General features: G+C 30.4%; 1 protein-coding gene and 1 non-coding gene across 2 annotated transcripts in view; both read left to right on the top strand.

The window, feature by feature from the left end:
* Positions 1-18,579, top strand: part of LOC141528471 (uncharacterized) — an 80,649-nt gene that overhangs the window by 199 nt on the left and 61,871 nt on the right. The window lies entirely within an intron of this gene.
* LOC141528491 (5S ribosomal RNA) lies at positions 16,916-17,038 on the top strand. The gene has a single exon (XR_012479383.1). It is a non-coding gene; the product is annotated as a 5S ribosomal RNA (ribosomal RNA).

The following is an 18,579-nucleotide window of genomic DNA, read 5'->3' as shown; positions in this document are numbered from 1 at the left end:
TTAGGACCGATTGAAATTATTTGCCAAATGGTTTAAGTATCTTACTATACGAAGAGTGTGTCAGAATTTTAATAAATTTTATACACATAACTAAGTTTGCGTGAAACTTACGGATCATATTTCAATTAAATTTGATATAAGTGTAGTTTATTCATGATATTATTATTTTTTTTTTTTTTTTTAAGGGATGTTGGAGTTATTTTTAACAGAATGTACTTAAGCAAAAATAATTATTTGATTATGTAATTTTACGTTTAAAAATAGATTTTTGCGTGGGCTCGGTTTTACGTTCGGTTTATAATTTTTTGCTGTTAAAAAATTTACATATATTTTCCAGTACATCCAAGCGGACTCAATAATACGCTGTCATTTAGATAATCGCTGATTTATTTGAGAAGAGTTGAGGAATGGCTTATTGATTGACTGATTTTAAAGTAACCGTTTAACTTTAGGAACATCAGTTCTTAATATTTTCTCTATCCAAGTGAATCTTTTTTCTGTCTAAATATGTTAGATAAGCCCGTATATAAATTTTGAACTTCCCGCTAAGAAAATTGAAAATTTTCAAAAATCGGGAAGTTATTGTTTTTACCTCTCATAACTTTTAAACGGCTTGGCCGATTTGATCGCGGTTGGTGTCATTTGAAAGGGCTTGAACAAACTTAGATTTTGAATACAATTTGGACCGATTCCGACGGATAGATTTTGAGAAATCTTAAAAAAACTACGAAAAAAAATTTTTTCAAATCGTTTTTTTTAATAACTTTTAAACGGCTCGATCGATCAATTCCAAAAACTAATCATTTCTGGGAGCGGCGGTGATGTGTTACTTGTAAAATAATCAGAAATGTCACGGCTGTAGTGCAAGGTGGTGCGGCGGAATTCTGTTTTTACTCGGGAAATTGTCTATAAATAAAAAAAAATCGTGGAGCAATAGAAGAACTTAATTTTGTAATCCTCTGATTGTCAAAATAATTTAAGATTAAACTATCAATGAATCATATTTTTTAATTTTCATAAATAACTTGTTTTTATTACAATTCACATAGAGCCAGGGTTTTAATTGACTCCTCATGAATCGCCATTCAAATGCAAAATTAAAAAAATTTTTCATTCTAAATTTACATTTTTTCCCTGTAAATTAAACATTTTTTTTAATGTGAATTTTCGGTCTTGTGACTATTTCAGTCAATTAAATTATATGACTTACAGAATTATAAGATATAGAAATAATCCACTAAAGTAGTAGTTAATTCATTAAGCTTGACCTTTTTAGCTGGATCCAATGAATGTAATTATTCAAAATAATTGCATTTCAACTACGAACGTAAAATTATGTTAATTGAATAATCTCATTATCTTGCATAATAATTTATTCCGAGAAGCTGGAAAAATTCTTGTGCATTGTGCAAAAAAAACTGCACGATTCCGTCAACGCAGAATTGATTTTAATTTTTTTTAAGCTGCAAAAAGAAGCTCAGCTGATGAATTCAGAAGTTGAGTAAAATAATAATTGGTCGTAAAGTACGAGGGAAAACCGGAGAAGATAAATTTAAAGTAGATTGTATCTTTGTGTGAAAAGAGTATGCCTCAGTTGCCAGCGTGTGGAAAGAGTGATTGATTACTTGTTAAATAACTTGTTTTTATTTTTAACTCCAGAGGTCGTTTCAATGGTAAATAAATCTTTGGTCGTTGATTTCATTTATTGAATTTATAAATTTTTAATATCAGAATTATCAATTTTCTATCTCTACTATTGATTGAAAACTGATGAAGTGATTTTTTCGTTTTTCACCTGTAATGGTGTCAAAATTACGATTTATTGTTAAAATCGAAATAAATATAAAAAATGCCATTCGGACACACCCGAGATGGAAGGTAGATTTCATAGAATGAATTAATAAGATTTGGTATTTGTCTTTTAATTTTTTTTCTGGGATTTTCAAGTTTTCAAAATCTGCTGAAAAATTTTCAGAGTGGTATAACGAAAACCAAACATTTAAAAAAAAAATTTTTTTTTCATTTCTAAAAAAAAAAAAAAAAAAAAAAAAATGTCACTGAAAATTTTAGAAAATACTGAAGTTTTTTTTAAAAAAAAAGTAATTGAAAATCAAAAATGTCAATCACCTCGAAATTTTCTTTTTTTTATCCAAAATTAAAAAAAAAACGTTAAATATAAATCCGAATTATTATTTTTATTTTTTTTCTAAAAAGTACATTTAAAATAAAAATTTCAAAAAAAAAAAAAACATCCCAATAAGTTAATTTTCAAAAAAGTTATGGTTATTTAACAAAAAAAAAGCTGTCTTTCTAAATAACTCGTAATTTTTTTTTGGTTGGGTATAAAAATTTGAAAAAATTCCGAAAATTGTTTTCAACAGGGTAGAGAAAGATACCAAAATTTCAGAAATATCAAAAAGGGTCATTAGAAATATCAAAAAGCAAAATTTCGACTTAATTGATGTAATAGATGCAATAGATAGATTTCAATAAAATTTACCTAAAAATGTAAAAATTAACTATTCATGGATTTCCACTGATTCATGTTAAGAGAGTAGGAATAGTATTCAATCAAAAGCTATATGGGTAAACGACGCTGTCTATGCACCTGAATTAATACCTCGAAATAAATCTAATACCATATATTTAAACTCTAAATGCCAATACTCACATAAACAAAGAGCCAGTTTATACTCTTTATACTTTATTTTCCATCATAAAATGTTTATCTTATCAAAATGTTCTTTTTTTTCCAGTTTCTTGTCCATCGTCAACCCGACAAAGCCTTTTTCCGGCAAGTACCCGTAACATTATCTTTAATATCATCTTCCGAATGCCTCGACTTTCGGGCATTCAAGTTTAGATTTCCTCCATTTCTTAACATGTTCTCATTTTTTTTTATCTTTTAGACCTTCAATTTTTTTTATGCATCCCATCTAAAATTTAAGTTTCTTTCTGCCCCTTGTACACCACTCCCACCTTAAACTTTAACTCTTCTCGCTATTTATTTACAACAGTAACTCGAAAAACAATATTATATAAAAAATACTCCATAAATAAATGATGGAAATTATGAATTAAAGAAAAACTCCATCTTTAATCGCTTTGCAGACGAAGAAAAGTTTCTTATTATAAGACTTTTAAATTAAAATTAAATTGTCCATTACAAATGGATTTAGCAGCATAATTTGATTTGCAGTTTTCAATGCATTCTGAAAAAAAAAAAAAAAAAAAAAAGATTTGTTATTTGGAAGAGAGTTTCAAGATAGTTAGATTAAGTAGAGATAAAAAAAGAATAAAAGCAATCAAATAACTGTAAGACGATCGAATATCCGGGAAGTATGCTCAGCTCGTAATATGTAATTCTGAATTTAGGGACCAAAGTTTGCGTCGGTAGAGTTTTCTGCGCACTTCTTTCTTCACGTTATTGTGTTACCACACTTTGACTTTGGAAACTGTAACTAAAGCTCTGAAAAAATACTTTGGGATGTGATTTGCTGGAGCCTGAAATTGTTTTATCGGGCATTGAACTGTTTTTGTTTAATATAAATAGATAAATAACTTTCTCACAGATTCGATAGTTTGTGAATGATTGATGAGCAAGTAGTTCAATAACTTTTTTTTTTCTTAATGATTTATGGAGACAGTGTAAAAAATTACCTCAAGTTATTTTAGAGTTTTTAATATTTCATTTAAACACATCATACTTTTTCGATGTACATTGTGTTATACATTAATCGAAAGAACGTCAACAGCACGAAAAAAAAAAAAAGTAGTCGATTAAGTAAACTCATACTGAGTATTTATTACAATTTCAGATAGTAGAAAAACTTCCTTGATTTCAAAACTTCAAAAATTACATTATTTGTCCAGATGTAGTGAATATTATGTATAAAACAATATGTCAACCTAATTTTAGGATTTCATTGATTTTTAATTTTGATTTAAAAATTACCCATTATAATTTTTTTTTAAGAAATTCTTAAATTTACAAATTACAATTCCACACTAATTTAAGAATTGTCTATATTTTTTACAGTATATTTTTAAATAATCTATATTGTTAAGAGAACAAGCAAAATTTTGTGGCCAATGTATTTATATGATAAAATGGGTTTTTATGGTTAAATTTGGTATCGTTGGAAAAGTCTTGACCTAGAGTTGTGCCTTTTTATGGTTTCATATCATTTTCACCAATAGTCAATTTATTATCATAAGTATTTAGGCTGCATCCGAAAATGCTCTATCACTAGATACATAATTAAGAAATGATCCTGTATCCCGCGAACAATTGACATTTTTAACGATATAAGCTTATCTCGATGTTACACTCATTAAGACCTTTCATTTGAGTACCCACATCAATTTTTTTATATATTTATATATGTCATATATATGTATATATGAAAAATATATCAAAATGCATGTGGGTACTCAAATGAAAGCTCTTGGTGAGTGTAACATCGGGATGAGCTTATATCTTTAAAAATGTCAATAGTTAAAAAATTACAGTGCAATTTAACAAAATTCATTATTTACGAAAGCACAAATTTATTTATTTAGTTATATAATATTTAGTTGCTAATTATATAATTATTAAAAGAATTGTAACTAAATTAAAAATTCTGTAACTTCTTAAATTACTCTATTTTTTATGAAAATTTCTTTCCGTGTACTTATAATAAACTTTAAATCTTGCATTACATCATCGTTGTCAAAGTAAGAATTTTTAATTTTTTTTGTCAGACGAAGATCTCGGACGCTCGACCTCTGGTGTTGAAGACACATGCTCAAGACGTACAAACAATCCACGCAAATAAATTATTCTCCCATTAAAGGTGACATTACCACAAATGCCACAAGTGTCAAACGTTCGATAGAAAGCCTTGTATGATTTCATAGTTGATTTTCCTATGCAAAGTCGCATTAGAGAAAGAGAGATAATTTTTGAAAGTTTTTTTATTAATTATTATTATCACATGCTCTGAATCTGTACTTTTAATTACGCAAAGTATTCAATATGCTATTTCTTGTCATCACTTTAATTTTTATTAAAATCTGAACGTTACTTTTTGTAAAATAAAATGAAAACTGCCATTTCTCATAAGACTTAATGTTTAATCTTAAAATTTAAAAAGCTCAATATTTTTTAGTTTTGAGCCATTTAAGATTGTTTATTTTCACGTTATAATAAAAATTATAAGTTGTAATAAATATAATAATAGCAGCAACTCAATAATAAATAGTATTTAATAATATAAGTAGTATTTAATAATAGTTATATTAACTACATTTTTTTGGTTAGAATAACGAAAAATTAGAGCACAAAAGACATGTTCGATCTAATATTAAAATAATTCCATAAAATAAAATAATCTTGACTCTTAATACCAGAATGTTTGAATTTTATGAATTTTGACAAGCAGCTGTAATATAAACCGTTTTCCACCCCGAAGGGAAGAAAACGATTATTTCGGGTCTTGCCAAAGGCTTGACCTTTCGGAGATTACCTACCGTTACCTTTCATGTATACTCGCCCAAGTTTTACCAAAATTTACCACTAGAGGGCCCTTAAGAGGGGAAATTACCCTTCTCCTCAGTCCCCTAGAGGTTGTGACGGCTAGTGCGATCGGTTTACCGGCTCGATCCTCAGTACAGCTCCGAAAAGAAGCCGGCAAGGCCTTACTCAGGTCAAGCCTTTGGCAAGACCCGAAATAATCGTTTTCTTCCCTTCGGGGTGGAAAACGGTTTATATTTCAGGTCTGTGCCTTCGGCTTGACCTTTCGGAGAGGTGTTTGGAATCTGCCGGCTCACAACCTGCAGCGTACTGTGACCTGAATACTTAAACTTGCTTGCAAAGACAACATAGAAAAGAAACTAGGACTTAAATGAAATAATTTTTAATTAAATTTTTTTTTTTTTTTTTTTAATGCATTAATAAATTCCATAACTTATCAATAAACTTTTTTTTTTTTTTTTTTTTTTTTTTTTATACAGCTATTGACTAGCTTGAAATGCAATCAAATCTTATTATTTAAAGTAAATCATTCTCTTTATAGTTAAACAAACCTTATCATAGGCCAATAAATAATTAAATATTATTAAATAATTATAAATAATTTCTCATACCGGTTTAAAAGTACTGAACATAACATTCTTAGATTTAACCTTTGGTTTCTCCACAGCTTTATAATAAAATTTAAAGAAGTTTTTTGGACCTCTCCAGTTACCACGATCTAAAATTTCTTTTAAATCTACCTTCTTATCAAAATTGTATGACGCTACTGCCGACCGCAATGAACCTGGATTCGCCTTAGTATTTGAAGCTACAAAAATCGATTTCAACCAACCAGCAATGATTGTTCGTGATGCTTCCTTTACTTTACCTCTCGTGGTAATAAAGAGACTCAAGCTCTTCTTTGGCCGATGTCCTGGTAGTTTTTTGAATGCCCTCTGCAAACCGCGAGAGTACAGATGGCCCAGCGGGGTTACCAAGGCCGCAAAGTTCAGCTGACCCAGCAACGATACTCCCATTTTCCAGTTCCACTGTCTCGACAATGTTATCTGATTCATGACTTCGAGGATACGCACTTTCTTGCTGTCCGGTAACCACATTCTGTTTGACTCTGTATTTCATCGAATTCCCAAGAACTCTAACTCTTTCGTCGGCGTTGTTACTGACTTTTCTAGATTTAGCCGCCAACCAAGATATCGGAGATAACGGATTGCTTCTTTGATCTGTTCTTGAAGAACCTCCTTGTCTTGATGGGCGAACAAAAAGTCGTCTAAATAGACCAGTACCCTTACGCCCAGCTGACGGAAAAGGCTCGCTATCCAGTTGCTTATTTTGGAAAACTCCTGTGGCGCTGTAGCGAGACCAAACGGGAGACAAGTAAAATTGTAGATTCGACCCTTGTATGCCAAACTCAGAAATCTCCGATGACTTTCCTTCATCAGAATGTGAAGATACGCTTTGGATATGTCTAGTTTGACCATGAAATCGTTCCTCTGTAAGAAACTTGGTACCTTCAATTGATTGGCTAGCCGAAATTTTTTGGTCTGTAAATACTGATTCAGGCGGTGTAAATTGAAGATTTGTCGGAAGCTGCCATCCGATTTTGGGATCAGGAACATCGTTGAGAGGAAGCCTGAAGGCCACCTTGACTCTTCTAGCACTCCCAGCTTTAGCAGTTCCTCCACCTCCTGCGACATTTGATGAGATATTTTGGTACCGAATCTTTGAATATTCCTCTCTGAGAATGGAATTGCTGGTGGCTTCTTCACAAATGGTATTGAATACCCCCCAATCGTTTTTATGATGTGCTCTGGAGCGCCCAGCTTGCGCCATTGGGGAATATAAAACTGAAGCTGGCCCGCCTGGAACTCGTAGTCATGCTCTTTGTGAAGTCGACTTCCGATTTCCTTTACCGGAGTCACTCTTTCTGTAATCAGTCTTTCTGTAATCTTTTCTCGATTCTTTTGAATCAGATCTGCGAAATGGAGCACGTGATGCAAGCTGAGACCTCTGTTTCTGGTAGGAAGAGTGTCCAAAACCAGAAGACTTCTGAGCAGGTTTGTCCTTTGTAGTTCCGTGATTGGAAAATCTTTCCTTAAACGGTTTTTGAGCTGGCGGGAAAACTTTGCTCAAACCACCTCGCTGATCTAAGAACTTAAACAGCAATTCTTCATCATACAGATGAGACTCTGACGGTGGGATTTCTGCCAGCTTCGCTGCATGATGCTGCTCCTTGGGCTTAAAAGCCTTTCTCCGCATCTCAATTACTTCCGCTCTCCTAGCGCATGTAAACTGGAGCAGATCGTCTGAGACTTCTTTGAACTCCGATTCTCCCACAAAAGTGGCTTTAATGTCTTCATACGCTCCCGGATACTTAGCTGCCAAGGATTTCATGCCCTCCATGAGTTTCTGTCTCTGCTTTAATAAGCCATGACTTAACGTGCCTGTCAATTCATCTACACGCTCCAAAAGCGTTTGGTAATAAGACTTTGACACTACCCCCTCCAGCTGTGTATTTACTTTCAATGAATCAAACACTGGTGAAGCTTGGAGCTTTTTCTGAACTTCTTTGTACCTTATTCTGCTCCACCCTGAAGAACCAAACTTCTGACACTGAATTCCCTGCGCTTTAATATTCTCTGCCGGTGGGGGAATAGTTGGTTCTTTTTCTTTTACCTGAGGTGTAAAAGACAAAGCCTCAAGATCATTTACCGGTGTAACCGGCATTCCTGATACTACTGAAGGTTCTTCAAAGGCTGGTGGGGTCCAGTCTTGTCCTGGTAAAACAGACTCACTACTGTCACCAGAATGTTCTGAGTCATTGTCGGAATAATCATCGTCCTCACTCCTTCTGTGGCCACGCTGTTCCATGTTTTGGATCTTTTCCATGACTATTCCAAACATGTGACGCATCTCATCCTGCAGTTCCGTTACTTTAGATCTTTTTGAACCTGGAGCATCCTGACTCAGATGCTCTCCCGGTCTTTTCAATGCCCGAGAAGAATCGTTCTCCTCATCAGAGTCTGAGCCAACTCCTTGCGGTCTCAACAACTCCGCCGCCCGCTTGCGTGAAATACACAGTGGCTTTACAGATTCTATCGCGTGCAAAAAAATTTCTGCCCGTCCAACCGAGCCTTTGAGTTTATTTACCAAAGCTGGAGGACTCATAATAAGCGCTCTAGAAAAAGACCAATTCAACATGGACACTTTAAGGTCTCTATACTGCTTCTCTGGCAAATCTGCAGCCGAAGGATTAAAGGCACGCGCCAAAGCCACTGTAGGCAAAGCGAAACGCAATTTGTTTAAAATCTGCGGGTCCACAGTCAACTCCGTTCCAAACAGAGCTTCTTTGGAAAAATCCAGTGTTTTCCAATTCAACCATCCTTCAGGCAAGCTCTCCTGCGCGACCAGCTTGACTCTATCCAAAATCCTGTCCTCTGCTTCTGTGTCAGCTGCTACCTCCATTAACTCCTCCATCGTCGTCCACTCTAGCTCCTCACTCATCTGAAACAGCCCAGGATATTAAAAAAAAAAAAAAATATCCTTCATCCATTTTTTGGATGTTTAGCTCGAGATAGAATGTCTGCGAGCCTTCAATCATACTTGCGCCTGATGAGGCGAAGAAATAAAGTCGGTATGTAGAGCTGCATGTGCTAAGCACAAAGTAAAATGAGCCGTTTCGGGTTACGACTGCGGCTGCGTCTCGGCTCAAATCGAGCCTGCTGCTACGTCCCGAGTGGACAGAGGCTTCGAAGGAGCTATCTCCATTAATAGACGAGCCGACGGCTGCGTCTCCACAGCCTTAACGGCTGCCGTTGCGGCTCATGAGCCGAAACTAATACCGCTCGTCACTAAACATGCCTAGCTTTTACTGAAACATAAAACATTATTGCAAAAAATCTTACCTCTCTTTTACTCAATCTAGCACGTCACAATTGAATAAAACAAAAATTTAGTTTTATTTACGAACGTTCACAACGTTATGGGCTCATATGCACTACTCAAGAAACGACAGCGTACTAAGGATCGAGCCGGTAAACCGATCGCACTAGCCGTCACAACCTCTAGGGGACTGAGGAGAAGGGTAATTTCCCCTCTTAAGGGCCCTCTAGTGGTAAATTTTGGTAAAACTTGGGCGAGTATACATGAAAGGTAACGGTAGGTAATCTCCGAAAGGTCAAGCCGAAGGCACAGACCTGAAATAACTAATTTATTTTTTACAATCGATTCAGAAGTGATGATTTGGGAAGAATAGGTATAACAAAAGGCGCTTGTAAATAAACTATTTGCTGACAATTTTTTCTTCCTTTTAACTAAAGAGACCTACATAACTCATTATAATTTAATGACGAATATTTCAAGGGAAGAACAGAGAAACATGTTTTTTACTTTGAAATAATGATAATCTTCATCTATCGCTCAAATGTTTGTTCAGATCTGCGTTTTCTGATCAACATGTTGTTTTTCAATTATAGTTAATTGACTTTTAAGTTACGTCCTCTGGTTGCTAGCGACTATGACAACAAAGTTCACTATAGTTGCAGATATACTGCTAAAGTAAGAAGAGGATCTTAGATAGTACGCGAACATTAGCCTAATCAGCAAGTTAGGTCCCTTGGGACAAAATTTGCAGTCTGAATATCAGAACTTACCGTGGATCAATTAATCATGAACCATGATTGTAATTGAGACGGAAAGATGGTATAAAATCATACGATGTTTTTATTGTCAACACAATTATTTTCAAGCTTTATCTACTGGAACTTTCAGTTTATCAATAATTTATGAGTATATTTTAGATTATCATGGAAATATAATTGTTATTGTTATTGGATATCGTCGAATTTTCGAGTATGCTTGCTCGATTGTGTAAACATGTCGATGTAATGTTGAGTTATTGATATTGTCATATTCATTTTATCTATTTTTATTGACAAATGGTTCACTTAATACTTTTTAATACTATAAATATTACATATTAAGTTTTCAATAAATTCGGATCCGTAAATAATTTTATTTCTATATTTTACAGTTTACAAATATGTGGTAGTTATATTGCTGTTAATATTTTTATTGAGTCAATTATTGATTGAAAATTGTGAGGTATTTTATTTATGATATTTGATAGCGTTATAATATAATATTTTAAATAGTTTCATTTATTTTAAATTATGACATCTTTTCGCTTGCAATCATCGTGGAAAATTGAATATCTTCTTCTCAATGCTATAATATGGCAACAATTGTTATTAGATTATTACACAATCATTTAAAAACTACTGAATAATGTTCATGACTGATAATGAAATTTAAATGGTCTAAAAATTCTTGATTTGAAATTTAAGATTCTCTTCGCTGAATGAAAGAGTTTCATCGAATGAGTTATTCAACAAAAAATTTTGAATTTAGCTGTTATAAAGTCAAAATTTTCACTATCAACTCTTTTTTATTCTGAATACATAATAAAAAGATTCAAAACATAAAACAAGTCAGAAACATATCGAGTTTTTTTGGGAGCCCGTTTTACCCCATTTTTCTCAATTTTTTAATTTCAATACAAAAAAAATAATACCATAAACTCAGTAAAAGACCAAAAAAGGTAAAACAAGCTGAAAAATTCATATTATAAAAATTTTCTGAAGGTGGTCGATTTTGCCCCACATTTTCAATTTTTTATTTTCAATGAACAGAGTAAATTAAGGTCAAATACTTGGCAAAAGATTTAAAAAAAAGTAAAGTCAGAGAAAAACACTAGAGATTTCAATATTTTTTTCTTAAGGGGCCCATTTTGCCCCCCTTTCCCTTTAAACCGATTTATAATAATTGAAATTATTTTTCTAATAAATAAATTGCTGTATAAAAAAAAAAGACAAAAATGAAAATTTAGAAATTTTAGTAAATTAAAAGTGCAATTTTTTAAAAATAATTTTTCGGAACAAATATTTTTGTTAAATAAAATTAAAAAATGGTCAAGTGACAGCTAACTTTAATATAATATTAATTTGTTGAGCTCGAAGATCCGAAAAATGTAATAAGTGCAATTTTGAGCGCTTAAGTATGGAATTAGCGAGAAGTTGCAGAGATGGTCTCTAAGGTCAACCGCTTTCCTAATTTTTTTCTGTATGGTTAAGCGATGTACATTTTATCCATCAAATTTATAATTTAATAGAAACTCGCCCGTGCAAAAAAAATTTGATTCAAAATGAATTTAAAATTGAAAATTAAGATTGAAAATATTTAGGATAAATTTTATTTATAAAATATTCTTAAGTCTTTATTAAAATTCTAAAGCAGGATCGATTTCTACAAGCGTGCTAATTTCTATTTACAAATCAATTTCAAATTTGGAATGATCTCAAAACTGATTCATGTTTGTGTCAAAATATGAATTTCAATCTTAAATTCATTTTGAATCAGAATTTGTTTTGCACGGGCGAATAGCGCGCTATATATGCACGCGCCTTACTTATAATCAATGATGATGATGATGATGATTTGCATCCTGTTTTTATTGAGTTTCGACTACGGATCAACTTCAAACTTTCATGTATTTCTATTTTAGAGATAAATTTCATTACAAACGCTCATTCAATAAGCATGACCTTACACATACTTACTTTATAACACATACTTACTTTATAGCACATACTTACTTTTATAAAGTAATATAATTAGTGAAGAAAATTCCGTTTTTGTGCTTGTAACGCCTGAAGGGAATAAAATAGAACGCTTTTTTCTACGTAATTTATACGGGTAAATTCAATATCAATGAGCTTTTCATAAAATGAGTTGTCTTTTTGTGAGAATTTATTTTATACTTGAAAGTAAATAAGTTTTTAACAATAAAAAAAAATGTTTTATTGATACGGCTTCATTATTAAATGTCATAACCCACATTCAAATTCAAAAAGATATTTTCATTGTAATTGATGTAATTATTTATGCAATATTTAATTTTCAAAAATCGAAAAATAATACAATATTAAAATATTAAATTAAACAAAATAAAATAAGGGATGAAAATTTAATAATAAACCAACTGCAGTAAAAATATCAAATCTTATGAAAATTCGTAGATTACTTAATCATTATTATCTACACTTTACATCTTTACTTGTTTATAACTCTCAAATACTTCTCTACTTGAGTATACTGGAAGCTTACTTCAAAGATCTTCTCCACTTCACAAGGGAAGTAGAGAATGCACTACTGAGCTTTAATACCACCAAGAATTAATTAATTACCTCCTGAGCAAATTATTAAGCAATAGGTACATTAAACAGGACCGACTCGAGTCGTTGTCAGATAGAGGTGAAGCTGAGTAGAAATGTAACTACTCACCCTGAATAGAAATGTTGTTAATAGACCCGTTACGCAGACGAATATACCAACTATGCTCAGTAATTAGTAATTACATATGAGATTTGTTTAAGTAATAACTTACTGCTGTTTGGATCAAAAATAAGAAATTCTAACTTTAATAAATGTAAAATCTTTGAGTGCGAAACTGAAAAATATTTCAAATAAATTTTACAATTTTTTCAGTGAAATTTGGTACCTTAATTGAAATATGATACGAAAAGGAAGATTGTAGTCTTGTGAATTTAATCGATTAGTCAATTTCTTTTTCTCCTCATTAGGCAATAATAAACAAGGAATCGATTGTAATAACAAAATTAACGTCAGAAACTTTAATTGTATACTTTTGAGCTTGAGAATTTTTTTTTTTATACAAAACATGTCAGTAAGCATTATTAAAAATTTACAGCTTTTTTTTTTTTTTTTTTTTTTTTAAGAAAATATAAATAAATTTGGAAAAAGGTAGACTCTAGAACTTTTCACTGTTTACTACTTCAAAACATTAAAAAATAATCATTAAAAAAAATAATTGAGCGAAAACAATTTTTTTTTTGACCCAAGAAATTTCACTTATTCGAACAAATTAATTCCCTTGCTTAAAGAAATACGTATCTTGATCCAAGAAAATTTATTTAAGTCAAGAAAATTTTCTTGTTTTGAGAAAATTTAGTCCTTCCTCCAAAAAATTAAATATCTCGATAGAAGTAAATTTTCATCAATGTTTTTATTGATTAACATGTCAAATGGGAAGATCAAATAATATGGAATCATTTTTTTTTTTCATTTAATATGTAAAATTGCACGCTAAAATAATCTAAAATGAGTATCAAATATTCGAGAGAAAAATTTTCTCAAGGTGAGAAAATTTTTTTCTCGGCTGAAGTAGGTGGCGCTGCTTCCCTAAAGTATCTAAAAATCTTGATCAAATATAAAAATTTATTGTATCAAGTATTTACGATAATTTGAATTAAGAAAAAATGACTTCCACCAAGAATAGAATTTCAAGAAAAATTTTTATTTTGGCCAACACAACTTCGGTATTCCTTCAGGCACCCGAAAATTTTATTGAACCAAGAATTTTGTTCTCCAGTCAAGAAATTTTTTTTTTCTGTGTACGAAGTTTCCTTTACAAAATAATGAGAACTGATGCACCAGTGTATTTTTTTAAACATTTGTACGAGGATTAAAAATACAATTTCTCTTGACGAGATAAGAAACTTGATTCTTAGGCATCACTAGAGCTTAATTTAATTTAATTAATTTATTTATTTTTAATAAATGTTTAAAATTATAATAAATCTAAATTTGAGTATGAAATAAAAAAATAAAATAAATTTAATTTATTTAATTTTTCACTTAGATAAAAACAAAATTTAATTACATAAAGATAATTACTTATGTAATGAGTAAAGTTTATAGTTAGTCGTTTTTTCTTTATTATGGTTTTAAAACTTCGATTAACCGCGCTTCTAAGCTGCAGGAAATAAAACTATCAATGTTTTTCTTAGCAAACAATATTATCCTTGAATACTTTAACTTGATTTTTTTATCACTCATCTAATAACTTTATTTTTAAGGAACTATAAAATTTAACGATACATAAAATTGACTAATGAAAGTGGATGTTAAATGTTGCATGAGCAGTCAATAACACACATCCAGCATCTTTTAAGCAAACATCTTTTTTTCGCTTCCGAGGTTTTTAAATTATTCAAATCTTCTTTTTTTTTTTCAAGTAATTATCAAAAATACTTTTTACGTGGTTGTACGCAAAATCATGAATTTTTTAAATTGCATTAAAAAAATCTAATATCGTGATTTATTACCGAGCAAAAAAAGTCGCTACTTGACATTTAAATTATTTTCGTTTTGCGTGAAAAAAAAAAAAAAATCTTGACATTTGCTCGTTATATATGTATGAAAAAATTTATGTGAATTAATGCATTTTTATATTTTTAAGCTTTGTGTCTCTACCGTAAGTTGCGCAGAGGATAAAATACAGCCGCATGCGTTGTCACTGCAAAATAGTAGGAGTAAAATCTAGATTAATAACGTCAATTATTTTTCTACCGCATTTATATTTGCTTTGCGGTATTAAAGGAATGCTCTTATAAGCGTATGTACCTACGTATATATAATCCGAACAAAAACAGTTTCACTGTTAAAAATTGCGCCAAGTCCACGTTCATAAAACTCATCTTAATAACATCTGCACTTTGCAAAAAAAATAAGAATCGTTACAATAATTTTCATTCTATACAAAAAAAAGTTAAATACAAAAAAATACCAAGAAACCGTCATAATGATAAAAAAATTGAAAAAAATTTGTTGAAAATTTAAAAATTAAGAAAAAACTTTTTTATCGTACTTGGCGTGCGTCATTGAGTACCCCAAATTTTTTCGAACGAATTTCAACCCGAGAAAAAACGATTTCACTTGAATTTATGTAATGTAAATATATATATATATATATATATATATATATATATATATATATATATATATATATATATATATATATTATATCTTATCAGCTCTAATTATATAATATATGATTTCATACATTGTTATGTTTCTAGATTCACATCAGTGAAGTATCCTCAACGAATTAAAAACACTGCTTACTGGATTAATATCAGTTTCAGTGAAAAAACCCGTTTCGAAAATTTTTTTCAGATTTTTAGTGAAAATAACTGTCAATATGGTAGTCTGGTGAAGATTTCTGAAATAACACAAAATTTTTTAATTCAATTTTTTTCAGTTCCGTCATTAAGCTTTCATGAAGAAACTTGGTCATGCTTCGTTTAATTGTAATTAACACATTTTGATTGGCAATCACACCGCATTTTCTCAATTTAGTCGGCCATATGTTTTATTTTTTAGTCAACTCAATTTTCGCAGTGATTCCACGACAGAGTCAACGTATGCAGGCGTATTCACTTGTAAGCAAATTGCATAACCGAACAAGAGAGGGCGTTTTATTGAAATCATAAATGATGTGCGGAGAATTTAAAAATTTCAAATAAAATACCTATGCCATGTTGATTTTACCTAACTTTTGTTAAACGTATCATAAAATAATATTTCATTAATTACATTGATGCATTTTATAGGTTGACTTACTTATAAATATTGAAACATTAAAAGGATGTTCATGTATCCTGAAAAATTTGCGGTACTCAATGACGCACGCCAAGTACGATAAAAAAAATTTGTCTTAATTTTTAAATTTTCAACAAATTTTTTTCAATTTTTTCAACATTATGACGGTTTCTTGGTATTTTTTTGTATTTAACTTTTTTTTGTATAGAATGAAAATTATTGTAACGAGTCTTATTTTTTTTGCAAAGTGTAGATGTTATTAAGATGAGTTTTATGAACGTGGACTTGGCGCAATTTTTAACAGTGAAACTGTTTTTGTTCGGATCATACTTATGTTAGGATTATGAAAAAAAAAAATTTAAGACAATTATTAATAAATTGACTTCTAGTAAAGTGAGAATAATAATAGAAATTTTGGAAAATCCACAAGTGCATAATTTATAATCCCCGATAATTTAAGATATAATCAAATAAAAAATGTGAACAAATAAATAATAGTTTAAAAAACTAAAAAATCCGCTTTTTATAGAAAACCAAACTTATGAATAGAAAATAAATTTTAATTAAGGTTAGTGTAAAAATTTTTAATAAATATAAATTAATAATGATGTAAATAGAAGAAAAATGTATTTTATTTAAAAAAAGCGTGGGGTACTCTTTAAAATATTATCGAAATTATAATCCTTTTACTCATATCTGTCAATAAAAGATTTATAACTATTGATACCATGTACCCCATTCTTTTTTTTACAATAAAAAATCAATTTTTTCTTATTTACACTATTATTATTAATTCTTTACACTATCTTTATTTTAAATTAATTAAAATTTATTTTCTATTCTTTAGTTTGGTTTTCTATAAAAAGCATGTTATTTAATTTTTTTAAATTATCATTCATTTTCAATTAATTTAAGTACAGAGATATTTTATTTTTATTCGTCAACGACCATATCATGCTGAGTCAAAACACTAGTTCTCGTCCGATCACTGAAGTTAAGCAGCATTGAGCGTGGTTAGTACTTGGATGGGTGACCGCTTGGGAACACCACGTGTTGTTGGCGCAATTTTTTTTTTGTTTTGTGAAGTGAAACTTTTTTATCGAGGTATGGGAGACACATCTTAAAGTAATGTTAAAAATCATAGCTGAAAAAAACTAAAAAACACGCTTTATATAGAAAACCAAACTAAAAATAGAAAATAAATTTTAATTAAGAATCGTATAAAAATTTTTAACAAATATAAATTAATAGTAGTGTAAATAAGAAAAAAATGTATTTTATTTTGAAAAAAAAGTGTGGGGTGCTTTTTGAGATATTATCGAAATGATTATCCTTCTACTTCGCATTTTTTCTATCCGCATTTTTTTTGCACTTTGAGTATTAAATGAGTTGACAAATATCAACAATATTTTTTTTCTGACAGTAGATACTTTAAAAAACACTATTTTTCTAGATAGTATAAAAAAAATTGTGTGTGTTAGCTCCGACGCACAACTGGAGTTTACTCCTTATGAACGATTGTATCGTATATATAGATCCGAACAAAAACAGTTTCACTGTAAAAAAATCGCGCCAAGTCCACGTTCATAAGACTATTAAGAAAAAAAATAATTTTTTTTTCTTAACAAAAAGATGTAAAATAAAAAAATTCAAGTAAATGATATGATTGTATATAATTTTCGGAAATTAAAAAACATTTTGTTGTAAATTTAAAAATTCAAGAAATAATTTTGGAACGTATTTTTTTATTTTATTTTTTTTTTTTTTTATTTATTTGAGAAAAATATGCCAAGGCAAATGGCAAGATGTATACAAAAAATTTTTTATATAACATAATAACATAGTAACATAGTATCACATAAGAACTATTTAAATTTTTGAAAATTTTTAATGAGCAAATAAAGTTTAATATATAATTTGAGACACAGCAATTTGATAATGTAACGACATACATAAACAGCCTGATACGTTTGAGATTTAATTTGTCATAACCATCACAGCTTGAGAGAAATTTTTAAAAGATGATGAGAACTTAATGATCTTTCAGTTCAGATTCTAGCAAATAATTAAACATTTTGTTTTTAAAGATTTCTAGACTCTGAGAATTTACAACTTCAGTTGGTAGATCCTTCCACAGGCGGATAGTTGAAACAATAAAGGAGTTTTCATAGCTGGCTGTGACGTAATTTGGTGTCTTGAAGGTGACCCTATTTTGCCTTTCAGCTATTCTATCAGATCGTCTAATGCTTGGGTCTTCTTCGATGAACATCTCCCTTAAGTATTTCGGCTGTCCTGAGTCAAGTAACTTATAGAAATAACAAGCCAAGTAGTACAGTCTTCGTGACTTTATATGCAACCACTTTAATGAACGCCGATATGGTGTGTGATGTGTTCATCACGTTTGATATTGTATATGAATCTAATAGAGATATTCATTAGACGCTGCAGTTTGTTATCAAGCCTTTTTGAAGAATCCAGTAAGACAATGGAGCAATAGTCAATGATTGATAAAACAGTGGCAGTAACTAGCATCTTGCGTATAGGTTAAGACAAAATGTTTTTCCTGTGCTTTAAACTGTTAATCGTAGCGTATTTGGTGTGCG

Source organism: Cotesia typhae, unplaced genomic scaffold, assembly GCF_013202065.1.
Source record: "Cotesia typhae breed Kobodo isofemale line unplaced genomic scaffold, CoteBio_Ctyphae contig_43, whole genome shotgun sequence".
In the NCBI taxonomy this organism is placed as follows: Eukaryota; Metazoa; Arthropoda; class Insecta; order Hymenoptera; family Braconidae; genus Cotesia; species Cotesia typhae.
Note: the sequence above shows the minus strand (reverse complement) of the source record. Positions and strands in the feature narration are given on the sequence as shown.